At 42.5% G+C, this 17,382-nt stretch overlaps 1 protein-coding gene across 3 annotated transcripts in view; it reads right to left on the minus strand.

The window, feature by feature from the left end:
* Positions 1–17,382, minus strand: part of SOCS6 (suppressor of cytokine signaling 6) — a 117,964-nt gene that overhangs the window by 20,937 nt on the left and 79,645 nt on the right. For 2 of the 3 annotated variants that reach the window (XM_078687521.1, XM_078687520.1), the window contains exons 2-3: positions 11,692–11,736; positions 6,580–6,764 (exon numbers count right to left, since the gene is read on the minus strand). The gene's annotated coding sequence lies outside the window, so the exon portion shown is untranslated. The remainder of the gene's footprint in view (positions 1–6,579; positions 6,765–11,691; positions 11,737–17,382) is intronic. The other variant, XM_078687522.1, reaches the window with a different exon arrangement.

Consider the following 17,382-nt stretch of genomic DNA (forward strand, 5'->3'; position numbering starts at 1 on the left):
CACGCACGCAACCTAGGCTTCATCCTGGACTCCTCCCTCTCGATGACCAGACAAGTCAACGCCGTCTCCTCTTCATGCTTTCACACCCTCCGCATGCTCCGCAAGATCTTCCGATGGATCCCAACCGAAACCAGGAACACGGTCACCCAGGCACTCGTCACCAGCCGGATGGACTACGGAAACACCCTCTACGCTGGAACCACAGCCAAGCTACAGAAAAGACTAAAACGCATCCAGAACGCCTCCGCCCGACTCATTCTGGACATCCCTCGACACAGCCACATCTCCGGTCACCTGAGGAACCTGCACTGGCTCCCAGTCAACAAGAGGATCACGTTCAGGCTCCTCACCCACGCACACAAGTCTCTCCACAACCTGGGCCCCAAGTACCTCAACGACCGCCTGACCTTCCACACGCCCACCCGCCAACTACGATCCGCCAGCCTCGCCCTCGCCGCCGTACCACGCATCCGAAGAGCCACCGCCGGAGGCAGATCCTTCTCCTACCTGGCAGCCAAGACATGGAACTCCCTCCCCATCCACCTTCGGCTGACCCAGGACCACCTCACCTTCAGTAGACAACTCAAGACCTGGCTGTTCGAGCAGTAGCGGACCACCCCCGCGCCTTGAGACCCTTCCGGGTGAGTAGCGCGCTATACAAGTGTTATGATTGATTGATTGAGAGTTGGTACTTGTATTTAATCAATCAACATTTATCAGCATTCCTGTAAGAGCTGGCATGCTTGGTATTGTTTCCCTTTACTTTTTTGCCTTCGGACCTATATTGCAAACTAAATTTTTGCTGGCTTTAGGGCTCTGGGCACTTTACCATTGCTAACCAGTGCTAAGTGCATGTGCTCTCTACTCAAAACATGTTAACATTGGCTTACCGGTACTTGACATTTAATTTACATAGAGGTCCCTAGTAAATAGCACAATTTGTGCCCAGGGTCTGTAAATTAAATGCTACTAGTGGGCCTGCAGCACGGATTGTGCCACCTACTTCAGTAGCCCTTTAAACAGGTCTCAGGCCTGACACTGCAGAGCTGGTCTGTAAACGTATGTCGACCTAACAAGCTAACCCTCTTGCCAGGCCCAAACCTTCATTTTTATTACATATAAGTTACCTCTAAGGTAGGCCCTGGACAGCTGCACTGTATTTAAATAGTGGACATGTACTTTTAAGGTTTACATGTCCAGGTAGAGAAAAAACTCAAATTTCTTTTTTCACTACTGCAAGGCTTATCTCTCCCATAGGTTAACATTGTGATTACCTTATTACAGCTTACAAGTGTAATTTCTAACTGGGAAGAGATGAGGCCCCCAAATTTGGAGTCTCTGGAATCACAATATAAAATCCTACATTATGGTGGAGTTCGATTATAAACTATAATTCTGAAAACGCTCCCTTTAGAAAGTTGCCATTTTCTTACCTTATCCATTTGGTGCCTTCTAGCAGTCTCTGCATAAACGTCTGGGGTAGGTGTTAACTTGGTGTTGTGCATTACCTCCAGACAGCCACACACAAAGGGAACTTGGGTGTGACTGATGGACCATCCACATCTTGAAGGGCATTCCTCGGCAGGACTGGAGGGAGGAGCGGACACTTACACCTGAAGGGGCTGGGGTCTGTCCCCACACAACGGGCTGCATACTCCCCTATAGCGAGTCTGGAGCCAGGACAGGGACTCTGTGCACTCAAAGGGCCTCTCGAAGTATTCACCACATCAAGGCATAGCTGGGTATAGGTACTGGATCCCTGACACCAACCACTCAGTACACATCTGGACCTGTGGATACTCGGTCAGAAAGGACTGCTGTGCTGCTAAAAGGACTGCCACTCTGCAGGACTCCTGCTCTGCTGTACTGACCTGCTGCCCTTTTGCTTGAGAGTGAGAAAGACTGAAACTGCATCTCTCTACTACAGAACCAAGAGTGACTTAAAGGTCTTGTCCACCTGCCTCCTTTTGAAAGTCTCAGGAACATCAAGGACTTCAATCAACTCATCGCCAGCACCTGGACTAGGCCATCTGAGTGTAGTGCCCAGTCAAGTGGTGCCAATCCAGTCCTGGGACTTGGAGGTGGGTCTAAAATGCAGCAATTTCCAAAATCGCATTGTTGCGCAGTTGAGAATTGCTGCATTGCCGTGAATGCATTGCCACTGCTGCAAGGACCAAAGTCAAGGCGCCTTCCCTCCAGTCCCTAATCCATCCTCGACCTGCATGGCTCGACGACGCACAGCCTCCATCTTGGGATTCAGAGTCAATGCATTTCCGACTTGCATGGCTCAAAAACGACATCTTGGTCAACAACAAAAAAGAAGAGGGGGGGGGACCAGGAGCGCGTTGAGGTCCAGTGGCCGTGCTCCTCTGGTAATGACTATCAAACAAGACAAAGTTCCGTGGCTATGGGTGCATGTATGTCACCCACATAAAGAGGAGATAAAGACGGAAGATAGAAAAGAGTGAGAAAGAGACTAGAAGTTGGAGGAGGGAACAAAGGTGAAAGGAGAAGAGGAAGAAAAATAGAGAAAAGAGAGAAGTGGCAGATGTATATCCCCAGTTTCAAGGATCCAATCCCGAAGGGGAAGGCCAAGTCTTGCCTCTTATTCGCCCTCACACACCCAGAAGGATGTCATACTTCATCATCGGGTTTTTTGGTGCTCCTCGTCAGAACAGCGCTGCAATGTCTGACTGGCCCCGAAGCGTCTCTTCAGCGGAGATCTTTTTAAAAGAGAATACGCCGTAAAGTGCGTGCAGGTATGGGGGCGGGACAAGTAAGTGATGGGATTCTCTAAGAAGAAGTGATGTGGTGCGTGCAAGTGAATTTAAAACTACCTAGGGCATTCACTCTTGGGTTATTTATTCTCGTGGTGTCCTTGGTAGGTTAAAAAACAGACAGGTTAGTGAGTTATGTGGGGCTATAATGTGCCAGTGTAACTAATCACGAGGTAGACATGTTTCACGCTAGTAGTGTCTTAATGATCAGTACCGTTTCTTCAGGACCTAGAAATAATAAAGTGTGTAAAAAGTGCACGTCAAATTTAGGAGGGAAAAGTACAGGGTTTCAGGATGAATACCCTGCCAGGCCCGTGGAGAACCCTAGTCTCAAGTAACTAGAGTAGTCAAGCGATCTCCGAAGGTAGATCTGAACACGTGAGCCCTGTAATAAGGTTGTGGCTCCTTAGGCTAAGCGGCGCTGGTTGTGCAAGCATCAAGGTAAAGGTTATCGCTGGGTGCTTGAGCCTCCGCACCTACCCCTTCCAGCGGCTGCCGCGGAGGCAGCCGCTGGAAGCGAGAAAGTAATCCTTCAACATGAGACCTCAAACTATGCATGGTACCAAAGAGACTGGGGCTAATACAGAGTCCCCTCCCCCCTTATTGAGCACTATGTTTCGTCAAACACTGGTTTGCTTCCTAACAATGGGAGGTCTTAAATTGGAATGCATGGAGGGAGGAGAGAAATAAAAACTGAAATTTATTTTTAAATATTAAAACAAGAGATTTACACTCCAGATCAAAGTTCCCAGTATGTCTCCACAACGAAGGTCAACAGGCCACTTCCACAAGTAAATCGACAAAAAATACACAAATCAAAATCAGTACGTATGTAAAAGATTAAAGAAAATACATTGTAGCACAGACTTTATTTATTACTCAAAATTGAGCAAGGACAGGAACATTGGGGCTAGCAAGTTATAAAAAAAAAAATCACAATACCTTGTTAATTAATAGCACTATTCGACTACTTTTAGGCCTCGCTGAGAACCTGAGCCTTTATCTAAAAATAATTTATCAGATCACGTCAGCACTAAACTATCTCCCTTGCTTGTCAGAGGGTCCAATTCAAACACAACGCTTTGTCCACAAGGCACAAACTGCTCAGTACCACATGAAGCTGATGTCTATACACCAATCGACCAAAAGTGCAACTCTTTAAACTTGCAAAATGCAACGATTTTCAGGCCGTCTTCTGAAGTCTTTCAATTAGCACCTTCATTTTAGAAAAAAACAAAAAATCAGGAAGACCTGAAGACCTTCCTTTTCCATTAAGCGTACCTACAAGGTCAACCCCTTTCCTTATACTCGACTTCCTATTTAGTCCTATGGCCCAAGTGCCACAACCGACCTCCATACTTTAGTACAACAAAGCTGCCCTAAGGTACTATGAAACCTATACAAAAATGAACAGAATAAAAAAAAAGGTAAATACAAACAAATCCAGGTTCCTGCAAAGTCTTAAAAGACTACAAACATAAAACGAATCGCTCATCTTTATGATGGCGGGAGCAACATTCTGCTTTCTTTCCCTACTCTGGCTCCTACACGCAGATATAGTCAATCAAGATAAACAAAAGACAACAAACTGACAATGAACATGTATGTGCACGTAATCAAGATACATTTCATAAGTTTAGCATTTGGACGCCAGCAATTTCATATCATAGTATCCGTAACCCGAGACAGCAGAGAATTCTATAGAACAATGTAATCAGGGCGGCGCACACAATGCTAAAGAAATGCAGACAATCGAGGCAAAAGCAACACCAGTTTAACCCCACCCATACAGTGTTCTGTGCAACGAGGCCACGGTTTAACACCACCACTCTCTTCACCGCCCACCTCATACCAGGGCACTGCGACTGCGTGCTGCAAGTGCAGGTAAGTAAGTAGTCAGGTGCGACAGAAGGGGCATTGATTTGCGGTCACTACCTATATCCATTACACAGTATGTTATAGTCCAGTTTTAAACATTAGTGCGAACCTTATTACACATGAATGACATCGTCCCCATTTACACATTTTCAGTAACAGGACATGGGGAGGACAACGGATCTCAGTATACAAAATAAATAAAATATATGACAGGTAATCTTTTTTTTTTGTTTTATTCATCTAATGACCTCACAAGTTTCTAGTGGTATTTATACAGAAATGACGATCATCACGTAGCGTTTTTGCATTATGGGTTATGACACGCGTACCCGTTCCACAGCCTTTGCTGTAGCGTAGAGTAAAACAAGAGTTTATATGCTGAGTCCACACTGTGCTGGCACAGGAAGGTATCTGTGTGCCAAAAGAGCGTCCCTCGCACCGACTGCTTAAAATGGAAAGAGAAATGGAAGATGCGGATGTCTTTTATTACTAAAACCCGGAAGAGTGAGCGAGGCAGCTTGTGCTTGTTGCTAAAGAGACAGAAAGGGAATGCCCAGGAACCATTGGGGCCAAGGACAGATTTATAACTTCCTTCGCACATCCTTTTGCGGCCTGCAGCCTCCAGGAAGGTATTACGCGTCTATAGTTAGCTCGACTAACTGGATCTTTCAGCCAGCCCGCAAATAGTTCCTGCCCGATGATCCTCACCAGACATTTGGTGTTTCGTGAATCACCATGGTTACCACGGCCTGTGTTGTTAAATACGACAATGGCACTAAAGCCTCTCCTTCCAGCGATTAGTGTGTAATTAATTGCTTGAAGGCGAAGCAAGGGGAAGTAATACAAAAGATGCCGCACATAAAACCAACAAGAGATCGCGACGTGGAAAACCTCACTCAGGGGAAGAAATGCTGACATTCGTACTGCTGTTTGAACTCTGTGATAGCCATCCAATGACAATCCAGTGCACGGGTTCTCGAGCCCCCCCCCCCCACCCCCCAACACCTCTACTCAACCCACATTTTTTTAAGGGTCTTCTATTTACGCATCCAGTGGGGTCATGAGGTGGTAGGATGGGAAGTTGAAAAGAGCAAATTATGGAAGGATCCATGGAAGAAGGGATGGATGGATGGATGGATGGATGGACAGAAGGGCCCAAGAACGCTTCGAAGGATGGATAAATGGGTGAAAGGAAGAATGGGTGAAAGAGTGAACGGGTGGATGAATTAATTGATGTGTGAGCAGAATGGGCATTAGATGGACGGATTGTGAAAGAATGGATTGATAGAATAGTCAAGCAAGGGCAGATGGAAAAAATGGTGGCTAGCTGGGTGAAAGGATCAATGAGTGAACAGATGGATGGAAAGGTGAAAGGATGGACTGAAGAATGGCAATAAGGATGAATGGATGGGTGGAGGGCCGGTATGAGGAAGAATGGACAGAAAGATGGATACGAGGGTGAACACAATTGTTCTAGGTTGGACTTAGTATCTCCAACTTCGTGTCAGAGGTTTGGTTCAAAGTGGTGGGCATTTTAATTTTATGGCTACTCCCATGTACGTATTTCTGTTTGGTTTACTAAGAACCGCTTTTAACTTTGTTAAATGTTTGACAATCACTTAATCTGTTTGTGCCTAGGGTCCCTCACATGCCAATGTGGTCTCGCGAAAAAGCTGGGAACCAGACCTCAAGCCTAAAGATGCCAGTCACATGGACAATGGTTGAAAAGTACCACCTATGTAGGTGTACATACTGCAGAGAACTGAAGCAGGCAAAAAATTCACAAACGCTCGAAGCATACACTCGAAAGAACACCAGTTTATCCAGCTCTAATATTAGGTTCCGAAGTAGAATGCTACTTGTCACAAAGCACTTCTACGCCTGGTCATGGGTAGTAAGAGCTAAACAAATACAATTAACTTACATTTCTGTAGTACACCAGCAGTCTTCCAAGTGCGCAGAATATTCACACTCTTGGAAGTAAACTTGTATGCATAGTGATCGGAAACGTGTGAAACTTCGCAGAACACTTTCTTTTTCCTTCATACGCCATCAGGGCGGAAATCTCCCTTTGGTAAAGTACAGGGAAAACCAAGAAAGTTCGTCAAACTGTGGGGGGGAAAAAATAGCAAAAAGATTTTTGTGAAATAATGTTAATGAGTGATATATATTAATTTTAAATGCAGAATAATAGAAAGTCATGGTACAGGATGATTAAATTGATTTTTTAATTTTTATATTAAATATAAAAAAATAAAGATTTATCAAAAACATCCTACCTAAAGTAAAGTGTTTATATTAATTTATTAAGCATTAACAATTGCAATAGTTATCCATACAATTAATTTCAAATATTGTATCTTTAAAAAGTAACATTTATAAAGGTGATTAATATATTTTATCAAAACATTTTTTAACATATTTTAACAATCTACACACACACACAGAAAAAATGCATTTCATTTATTATTATTTTCCATGGGGTTATATATTATGTCCTTGCCGCAACTATTTTCTTTGCAATATCAGTAGTAGGCCACGAGGGATGCTGGACTTACTACTGCTGCTTTTTGCCAGTAGTAACTTAAACTCGGGGGGGGGGGGGGGGGTGAAGAGTCCTGGGAGAAATGGAAGTCTATACGTTTGAGTAACTTCACACTTCTAAACGGTGACTAGCCAAGAGTAGTAAAGTTACTTAAAGTGTAAGAGTGAACTTACATGTGTAACTTACAAATGTAAGTTACCTTTATTTCTAGGCCCATTTGTGATTAACATAATAAGCCCTGCGACTAAGCGTAATGAACAGGGCGTGGGAGAAATACACTAACCGAAAAGACAAGGACCCCTGGGATGGATATGACGTGGTGCCTTGGTAATCAAGGTCAGAGCAAACCTTATGGATAGGTGAATTAAGGAGCACTGATAATGAATAAGACTTGGTAGAGTAGAGATGGATGAAAAACCAAGTCCCATGGATGAATAAAATAATGAGCACACTAGATGAATAGGATATGTAGCATTAAGCAGGGTGAAATGCCAAGATTGAGAATGGGTAAGATTATGCAGCTCTAGATTTGGCCAAAATAAAGATCTTTTGGTGGGTAAGACAAGAAGCCATCGTTGCTAGTTGGATAGCACGTAGATGCAACTCATGTTGAGCTACGCTCAGTGAGACCTAAGGATTTACCTTACATGTTAGCAGGGCTCTGAGTGTTCAGCCGATTTCACACACTCTGCCTCATCACAGAGACTGATGGTGTGTCCAAAGGCCATCTCATCAGCACTGCTCTATGGTATACATCTCCCAAGAAGCATTGTGTCAGACGTGCATATTCTGGAAGAACAATGGGACGAGGCACCAGCAATTAAGGAGTGGGAAGAAAAATAATTGAGGAGCAGAATATGTGCTCCTCAAGTCATTTCTCTTTTCCCACTAGGCCAGTTTCTGCAGTGCTTGGATACAAGATGGGAGCGAACACATTATGATCCTATATGGAATCTTTCCAACAGCAAAGCCTTAAAGTCTGTTGCCAAAGCCATACTTTGAGCAGCAGGAATTAAAACACATGATGTGGGGCAAGACCACCATTATACCACTGTCTTTTATGGAACTCAGTTTTCTTTCAATCAACGTAGCAAGCTGCATATTCACCCAATGAACATTAGGTCTAGCTGACGAGACAGGCTCCGGTGTGAGTAAGTGGTCCCATTGCCTTGCTGTTGGTATTTCAGAAAATATATAGCAGTCATTACTGTTTACTGTGAAAAACAGGGAGGTGTTGTGGAAAGAAAGTTAAAAGCTATATAACTGGGTAGATTACAGCCCCCCTAGATTTAGAGAGGAGGTGCCTAAGGAATAACTACTGTGAAGATAAGTATATTGTCTCATTTTTTACACTTTCCTAGCAAGCGGGTTCGTAAATAGTAAAAAGTAGTAGAAGAGTTAAAAATACACCATTAGTAGGAATTCATACTGTGGTCCTTGTTTTTGAAACTAAGTGTGTAAGAGATAAGTACTGTGATGACTAGAAGGTCAAATCTTTTTTTTTTTTAAAGTGTTTTTAATTGTTACGATCGCACAAAACTCTTGCAGGATAGTGAAAAGTAGCAATGGGTAGGCAATGTTTGAATACACTCTTCTATGCACACTTATAACTGTATGAAGGAGTCTTCCTGGAGATGATGTGCATCAGACTACTATTTGCTCCTTGGTTTGAGAAGAACTGAGAGTAGAGTAAAGGCTCATTCAAACACTCTACTACGAACACCCATCATCTGAGACAGAGGTCTGAAAGGAGAGCCCTGTATCTCCTCACACCCTACTATGCACATGTATCAATTTATTTATTTATTGAGTTTTATATAGCACTGGCTAGACCCGTAGGTATCAGAGCGCTTTACATGAGGATCAGTGAATTAAAGGTTACAAGTTACATTTGTTACAAAGCATAATAAAACATAGGACTAAAAAACAGTGTGAAGGTAAATTCGTCAGAGGGGGAGGAAGGAGACAAAACAGGGAGACGGGGAGAAACTGTGTCCAATGAGAGGCTGGGTAGGGGACGGCCAAGGGGAAGAACCAGGACCAATCTCCTCTTTAGCTGTCTGGCACCTCCACCGGGCGTTGGCCAGGTCTCAGCAGAAAGGCCAGCCATTCCACATACCCGACTACGCACACTTCATCTGAGTGAAAAAGGTCTAAAAAGGAGAGGGCACTATATCCACACACCCTACTACACACACCAGTCATTTGAGAGAGGTTTGAAAGGATAGGGCAGTCCTTCCTCACATCCTAGCACATATCGGTCATCTGAGAGAGAGGTCTAAAAGGAGAGGCCAGTTACATCGCTGCACGCTACTATGCACAACCACATTACAGAAAGAGGTCTCATCAGAGAGAGGTGGGAAAGGAGAGCCCAGTCCCTCCCCACACTCTACTACGTACACCCATCATGACAGAGACAGGTCGCAACCGAGGTCAGTCGCTCCGCACACCAGTCATCTGATACTGATCTGAAAGGAGAGGCCAGTCCCTCCCAAAACAATACTATGCACACCCATCAACTGAGGGAAGTCTGAAATGAGAGCACATTCCCTTCCCCACACCCTACTAAGCACAACTATCATTATAGAGAGAGGTCTCCGCACCCTACTACAGACACCCATCACCTGAGGGATTAATGACATCACAAAAAGATTGCTGCTGACCTATCTAGATATAAGAGTTACATATTCAATAGAAATAGTGTATTTGCTCAATTATTGTATCTGTTTAATACACACATTTTGCAAACTGTGAACCATATCCTGTTTTGTTATAATAAAAAAAGTTTTACTAAAATAATATCAGAACACAACATACATTATAAAGTCATTCTACCATACACACACACAATCACAAAAATAATTTACTTTTTTTTTTTAATTCTTCAGAAATTAATTGAAAAAACTCAAAAAGTTAAGTAACATTACAGTTCGGTGTAATAAAAATATCGGTTTTCCTTCTAAAAAAAAACCTTAGAAATTCACTGAACCCCCTCCCCCCCAAAAAGGTCAAAATAATGTTATACTTGGGTGAATTTCTCAATGAGAAAATGAAAGTTTTGAAGCAAAAAAAATAAAAATTCACCAGTTATAGTTAGCAGCAATAACTAGAACTTGCACTCCCATGACCACAGATATATGGAAAACATTCATTGAGTATGGTGTTAAATCTGTATACAACTGTTTAGAGAAAGCCAAATAGTGAATGCCAATTACAAAACAAATGACCTTCTATGGACAGCTTTCATCTGTAACACACCCCTGACACATTCCGAACCTACATTATGAAATAAGCTTAAGAGAACCAAGTACTGTGAACAGTGCTTACTCGTTAGAGAGTTTACTTTATACCACACTGTTTGCAAACACAAACTTTCATAAAAAATACACCAGACTATTAAAATAACTACCAAGAACAGTGCACACTTTATAAAACAGCTGAATAAAAAAAGGACACTATTTGCTAAAAATAACCGAGATCTGAAGGTACGTAACATTTTATTACATGCACCGTTAATGCTATGTATGGTGAAAGCTTTAAAGTTAGCCATCTTCTGAAGCATAATAAGCACATTTACGTAGATTAGTACCTGGTGCACAGTGTTTCTTTTAGTTTAAGTAGAAATAGTCTTGCTGAGACTATGCTCTTCAATAACTGCTTACAATACATAGTATGTAGAATCTTTGCCCTGCTGGAAACAATCTGTTGTACCAAAATACTTATGTGGACAATAACCAGCACAAGTCTACTGTACACAGAGTTACTCTTGAATACAAAGATTTATAACGTGTCAAATATCTCCACACAGCAATGGTGCATTAGGAGGACATGCATTTTCTAATACTTACACACATTAGCTAGACCCAAACTGTACCAAATTATGTGGAAAAGTAATATGGTAGTAATCCGCAATAACCTTAACTATAAAAAAAAACAGATGAGCACATTCACTAGATGATGTCAGTGATGTTATAAATGAGGCCCCAGAACATGTCATGAGTGATGTCATGTGTGAGATCATAAGCAGTGCATGACGGTGATGCAAGTTTTACTTGGCTAAAACTACAACTGGTGAGTTTCTGCAAGGTTTTATTTTAGCTCGAAACATCAATGTGGTCACTGAGAAAATCACCTAACTATAACGTTACTTTAATCTTTGGGTTTTTTCGGTGAATACATTATATTATATATTTCACCATACATTGCATTAACGGTGCAGGTAGTAAGATGTTCAACACCATCAGATCTTGGTTATTTTTAGCAAATATGGTCTTTGACAGCGGTTTTATAAAGATGCACAATAGAGATAGAGATATAGATATATACAGATAGATATAAACTAACTAGGTAATATAAGGTGTATAAGCACAGCGTTTTCTCAAGTCGGCATCTTGTACCTTTCTGTGCCTTAAATAAGGAAAATAAGTTAATCCATGAACTTTACATTTCACAGAAAATAATCATTTTTAATAAATAACAAAAATGTAGTACCTTACTCTTGTAAAAACAGGTCTTGCGACTCCATCCTTTTCAACACTACAGAGACATAAGAAATAACAAGATCCATGATTTGTTTATTATGTATTGATCTACACACAGTTTTAAATAGTACACAACTAAAACAACAAAATGCACTTCAAAGATGTTTAGTAAAAAAAAAATAGAAAATTGTTGAAGTTTCGAATAAACTTAGAATTAAAAATTCAATTCCACAGTATTCAATTTTTCAGTAATTACTAAAATATATGAACAGTGTGCCTCAAAGTACTTTAATAACCAGCCACTTACTCTAAAATACCAAAATGTACCAAGTTAAAACCCCAGATTCAATTTCTAAGACTTTTTTATTTTTTTAAATAGTTAAACTGCTTTAGTCTAATTCTAACTATGAAAAACAAAAAGCATACTCCTAGGTATTAGAGTCTCTAATGTCATCTTGCTACCCCCAATGCAATACATACATATAAGTGTTTATGGTTTTATGTGTCACTGATTTTTAGTTTATTTTGTTAAAGATAAGTTAGGGTACTTTACTCCGGTTTCCATACAAATCAGTAGAAGAGACAAAATGGTTATGAACGAAAACCTATAAAATCATCAATAATTGCTATTTATGGTAAGATGCATAATCATAACCCACCCAACACCTTTCAATGCTCACAATTTCATGTCACAGATAGCATAACTGACATCACTGATAACACATTGCCACCGACTAAAGTAGTTCAAAATCCCTGCGCCCCAATGTTTACTCAAATGTTGCTTACAAGCAGCAGACTGGTTGCTGTCCAAGCCCTGTAACCATACCCCTAGATCCCAATTACTTTAGCTATGCCAAGTAGAAACTGGTATTGGACCTATGCAAAGCAAAGCAAGACAATCAAATAATCTGCTCATCGCATCCAACAATCCCATTTCATTAAAGAGAAAATGCAGAACGAAGTAAGGATGTAATTGATAAGTGTAAAAAATAGCAATAGGTTTGGCTTCAGTGATATCAGTGTCAAAGTGATAATGATTTTATCATTTAATGATGTGCCTGCTAGGTGTTTCCCCCATCAGAGTGGAGTCCTAATTATTCAGTTTTAAACTTGGGGCATGTCACACACAAACCTTTGTAACTTTTTTTCCACAAAAAATATCCTGGTCAAACTTTTCAACTTCTCCTCCCCCACATGGAAAGGATTCTAAAGGTGCATATGGTTGGGGGAGTCCCCCTGGTGGGAAGCGAGATCAATAGCAAACACGTGAGGAAACGTATTCAGCAGGAGTTTCTTTGTGAAGTCTGCTTATAATTTTCTTAAAAAGAAAATAGATGTTCAAAACTGGAAATAAATATTGAAGAGGGGACAATGTTTTCATCTGTAAGATTAGCCAATCTACAACAAGCATTTGCAATGCAACAAGTCGCACATCAGTTAGAGTTAGAGCTTTTGGCGTTGCAAATAATAATGCAATCCAATAGCTCTAATTTTCAGTAATGCGAGACCCAACCATGCCACTAAGCAATTGTTTAAAAAAATCCTTTATCAATGGGCTGAGTCCACCCATTACTTAACACTGGTTTGCTTCCACGTCATTCTGGTTTCTTTAAATCTTACTGGTCATGCCACGTGAAAGCTGCTCACCCCCTCATGCATTCTTCCTGGGACATCTGTCCCTGCCGTGTAGCATGGGTCTATCAAAGTCTCTGGTTTATGGCCATCTTTCTTCCACTGGCAGTGCACCACTCAAGGTACTTTTGTTTAACTTTCTACCATTTACTATATAAGAGTGGATGGCACTGTATGGTCTCCCCACACCCCCAACTCCCGATGTCAGTTCTTGCTTCTCCCTTCCCTGCAGCACACAAGGTCCTACTCCTGCGGTTTATTTTCCTCCCACACCCCTGCCCTCCTTCCGCTCGCTGTCCATTGTTCGTTTCCCAACCACTGCCCATCTCCCTCATATTGCTTAACTCATAAATACCCACACTGTTTTTACACAGCTCGTGCTGCTGTGCAACACGTCTAAAATAACATTGAGAAAACCAAAAGATCTCGAATAGGCGAAACCGATTTCCTTTGCCAACGCTTGTTCTAATCAAAGCTGCAGGCCCAGATCCAAACGGTCAAAAGTGTGCTTTGAAGTGAAACAAGGATGTGGCTTTTACCAGGGTCCTGCTTTATAGGTGTACATCTGTTCCACTACAATACCTATAAGTGTGGAGGGGGCCTCTTGGTTGGTTGATGTGGTATTAGTTCCGTATATAAAATAAGCTCATTGTCTGAAATTTAAGTAAGCCGTAGCCCTGTTGCTGCAAATATCAGTTTTATGTCAGGTAATGCTAGACATATAGTAAGGACATGATCGTTCTTCCCATCAAAACACTCACTTGTTCTCTGGTACAACGTAAAACCAATATAGAGCTTTTGGCGCATCTTGCTTTTACATATAATCTTGAATTGCGACGCAGCTCACTTTTGATAATGTAAGGCATATTTGGTCTGCAGTGGAAGTGAAGATCCTTGGATTTCTCATGGGTGCGCAGCTTTCATGTTAGAGAGTTAAATCATTATAAAAACCCACGTCCTAGATACTCACCGAGTAAAAAACACATTCAAAGGCTGTGCAATAAATATGGTACTAACTGGTGGGGCATGTTTTTCTAAAGATTTTTATTTTTTACTATGGAAATTGCATCCAAATTGGTTTCTTTTCACAGAAAATAATTAAAGGATTGTGGGTTTATATACAATAAACTCCATAATCGATTATGTTTGCAAGGGAAAAGGAAGTCCAAAAGTAAATAGGTCAATAGCAATAACGAAAACCACCCACTGACAATTAACATGAGACTAACCACTAACCTTGGGTTCTAGAGCATTGGTACTGCCTGATGTAAAGCACTAAAACGCCTCGTTAGTTGTAGTAAGCTCTATGTAAATGAAATTACAATAAAATAGCAGTTTCAGGTCAAACAGCTTGAAGTATAGACCAGAAAGAACATGTAGAACTGCACATATGATTATTTAATTGTCTATCGAGAGCTGCTGAAGTGCACGCTACACAAATTAGTGCTATTATTAGTAAGTTAAGGTTGATAATTTTACTTGTGGTGCTGGAGGCAGAGCTGCCAGTACATGGAGTGGTGGGGTAAGAAACACATTACTTGGTGAATGAGTGAGTCAGAGTACCATTCCGATGTGTCCAGACTGTGGTCAGGAGGCATGCAGCTGAATAAGAGGCAAAGTCAAGTGATTTTAAATGGCAATAGTCAGAAGGGTGAAACGGGTGATCTTTGGATAATGTGGAGATTGTCGGACAGGATCAGGCATATAAAGCCAGAGGAGCAAATACGGTGGTGGATTTGAAAGAAAGGCTGACTAAGAAAAAAATTGAGCCTCAGAAATACAGATTCAGAAAGCATGGGCTAAACTGAATGAAGTAGCAAGTTCAGTACTGTAAAATCTGCAAAATGGAAAAAGGCGAGGTTCTTTTTTTTCTTTCAGTCACTCGAAGCTGGGATGATGTGATCCAAATGCAGGAGACATGAACCAGGCACCTACGAAATCGGAGTGTACCACATTCTTTGGCGCAGTGCCTCAGACTAGGCAGTGCCGCAAATGGACTGTTCAAAATACCAACAATTACAGGTTTTTGTCCAAAGCAACCAATAGGACTGTATATTGCTCTCTACCTATGAATCAACCGATCAATCCACGTCGCATCAAGCCATTGGCAGCAAGTAGGCCGTTATGCATCAATACATTTGTCTACAGTCAAAGAATGGATAAAAACCCTTTGATATAATCAGGCCCCAAGTCCCATACGTACGCCAGAACGCCCTAAACTAACTAGAACATTCGTTTTCACACTCAGCCAAGCAATGAAAAGACTGGGTTATCATGGGAGGCACATCCAACAAGGAATGGAGTCACAAGAGCATATCGAACTTGGACAACAAGCTATACAAATTAAAACAACGGGGAGAGAACAGTACAGATGCAGGCAGACCTAAATTTGCAGACATTAGCAGCAAACAGATCACATCAGGAGGCAGGTGTAAAAGAAAACCACAGCGAAGATGCAAAATCTCCTTGCACTGCTCTAACATCTTGGGGGAAAAAAAGAACAACATGAGGATAGGATGGCGCAGCACCCAGATTAGATGTATTCACTTTTTTTTTTTTTTTTAAGAATGGCATTTTCCGGTATTACTTAAGCATAGTCACTTAAGAGGTTGCCAAAGGTGCAAAATGAGAAAAACCATTGACTAACCCAAACAGGTCATGTAGGATAGACCGGTTGGCTTTGCCAATGCTTGCTAAATATAGTGCAGACTTCATCGACAAGGTCTGGCACTCTGGTTTCGTACGGGGCTCTCGGGGTGGCTATATTGATCTGGCATGGGCTCTTTCACACTTCTCCATGTCTCGACTTATACACAGGGGCGCTATGTGTCCCTCAGGCAAGCTCGAGGGAAAGGTCTTTAATTTCCTCTCAATATACATTCTCCCTGCCACGCTTCCCTCTACCCTCCACTGCCTTACAGAGGTGATCACTACCCTGCCCCACGGCCACACCATAATTGGCGGGGACTTTAACACGGTACTGCAGCCAACCCTCGATGCCACAGGGACCTCCTCCTCTTCACGCCTCACCTGTTCAAAACGAATCTCGGACTGGTCATCTGCACTCGGGCTCTGCGACGCCTGCAGGCTATGGCACCCCCGGGTGAAACTGTGCACTCTTACCTCAGTGGCTCACCACACCCACTCCCGTATTGATTTGCTTTTTCTCCCCGCCACCGAATGCCAACTGCTCTCTGGCGTTTCTATCCCCGCCACCGAATGCCAACTGCTCTCTGGTGTTTCTATCCTCCCACGGAAAATTTCAGATCACTCGGCTATTTCTCTCCGCTTTGGCACCTCTTCCGGAGGGACACGCTCGGTCGGGCAGTTTAATGCCTGGCTTCTGCAGGACGCAGAGATTAGGGATGCGCTCGAGCTAGAGTTGAGGCACTATTTTTTGGTTAACACTGGCTCGGTCCCCTCCGTCAGCACGCTGTGGGAAGCCGGCAAAGCCACCATACGTGGGGTGGCCAGAGGCCTAGTCCATTAGAAACGGGCGGAGAAACCACTCGCTTGATTCAGCTTAAAGCAAAAGCCGCGCGACTGGAGGTTACCTCTAGTGTTGCGGAAGATGCCCACTCAGACAACTTGCTCTGCTTCGCGAGGAGATTGGCCAAATCTCCCTCAACCTGGCCAAGACGTTGTGGCGCTGCTCTGTGGCCCGTATCTATGGGTGGGGAGATAAAAACGGTAAACTGCTTCATAACCTGGTCTCCTTCCCTAGAGCTAACAGAAGTGTCCCCAAAGTACGGGATGCCACTGGTACATACCATTGTACCTCTACAGCCACAGCCCAGGCCTTTGCAAGGTACTACGCCCAGCTCTACTCGGCTCAACCCCCCCCCCATGACATCTCAAGCCGAGGTACTGGAATGTGCAGAGGTCCGACTCCCCTGCCTCTCCCAGTCTGACTCGACAGACCTGGACCTTCCCTTTACTCCGGAGGAGATACAGGGTGCTATTTCCTTGTTACACTCCGGGTAGACGCCAGGGCCTCATTGTTTTCCGCAGGAATATTATGCAACATATTGAGACTTGCTGGTTCCTCACCTCACTGATCTTTTCCAAC

This window comes from Lissotriton helveticus, chromosome 4_1 (assembly GCF_964261635.1).
Source record: "Lissotriton helveticus chromosome 4_1, aLisHel1.1, whole genome shotgun sequence".
In the NCBI taxonomy this organism is placed as follows: Eukaryota; Metazoa; Chordata; class Amphibia; order Caudata; family Salamandridae; genus Lissotriton; species Lissotriton helveticus.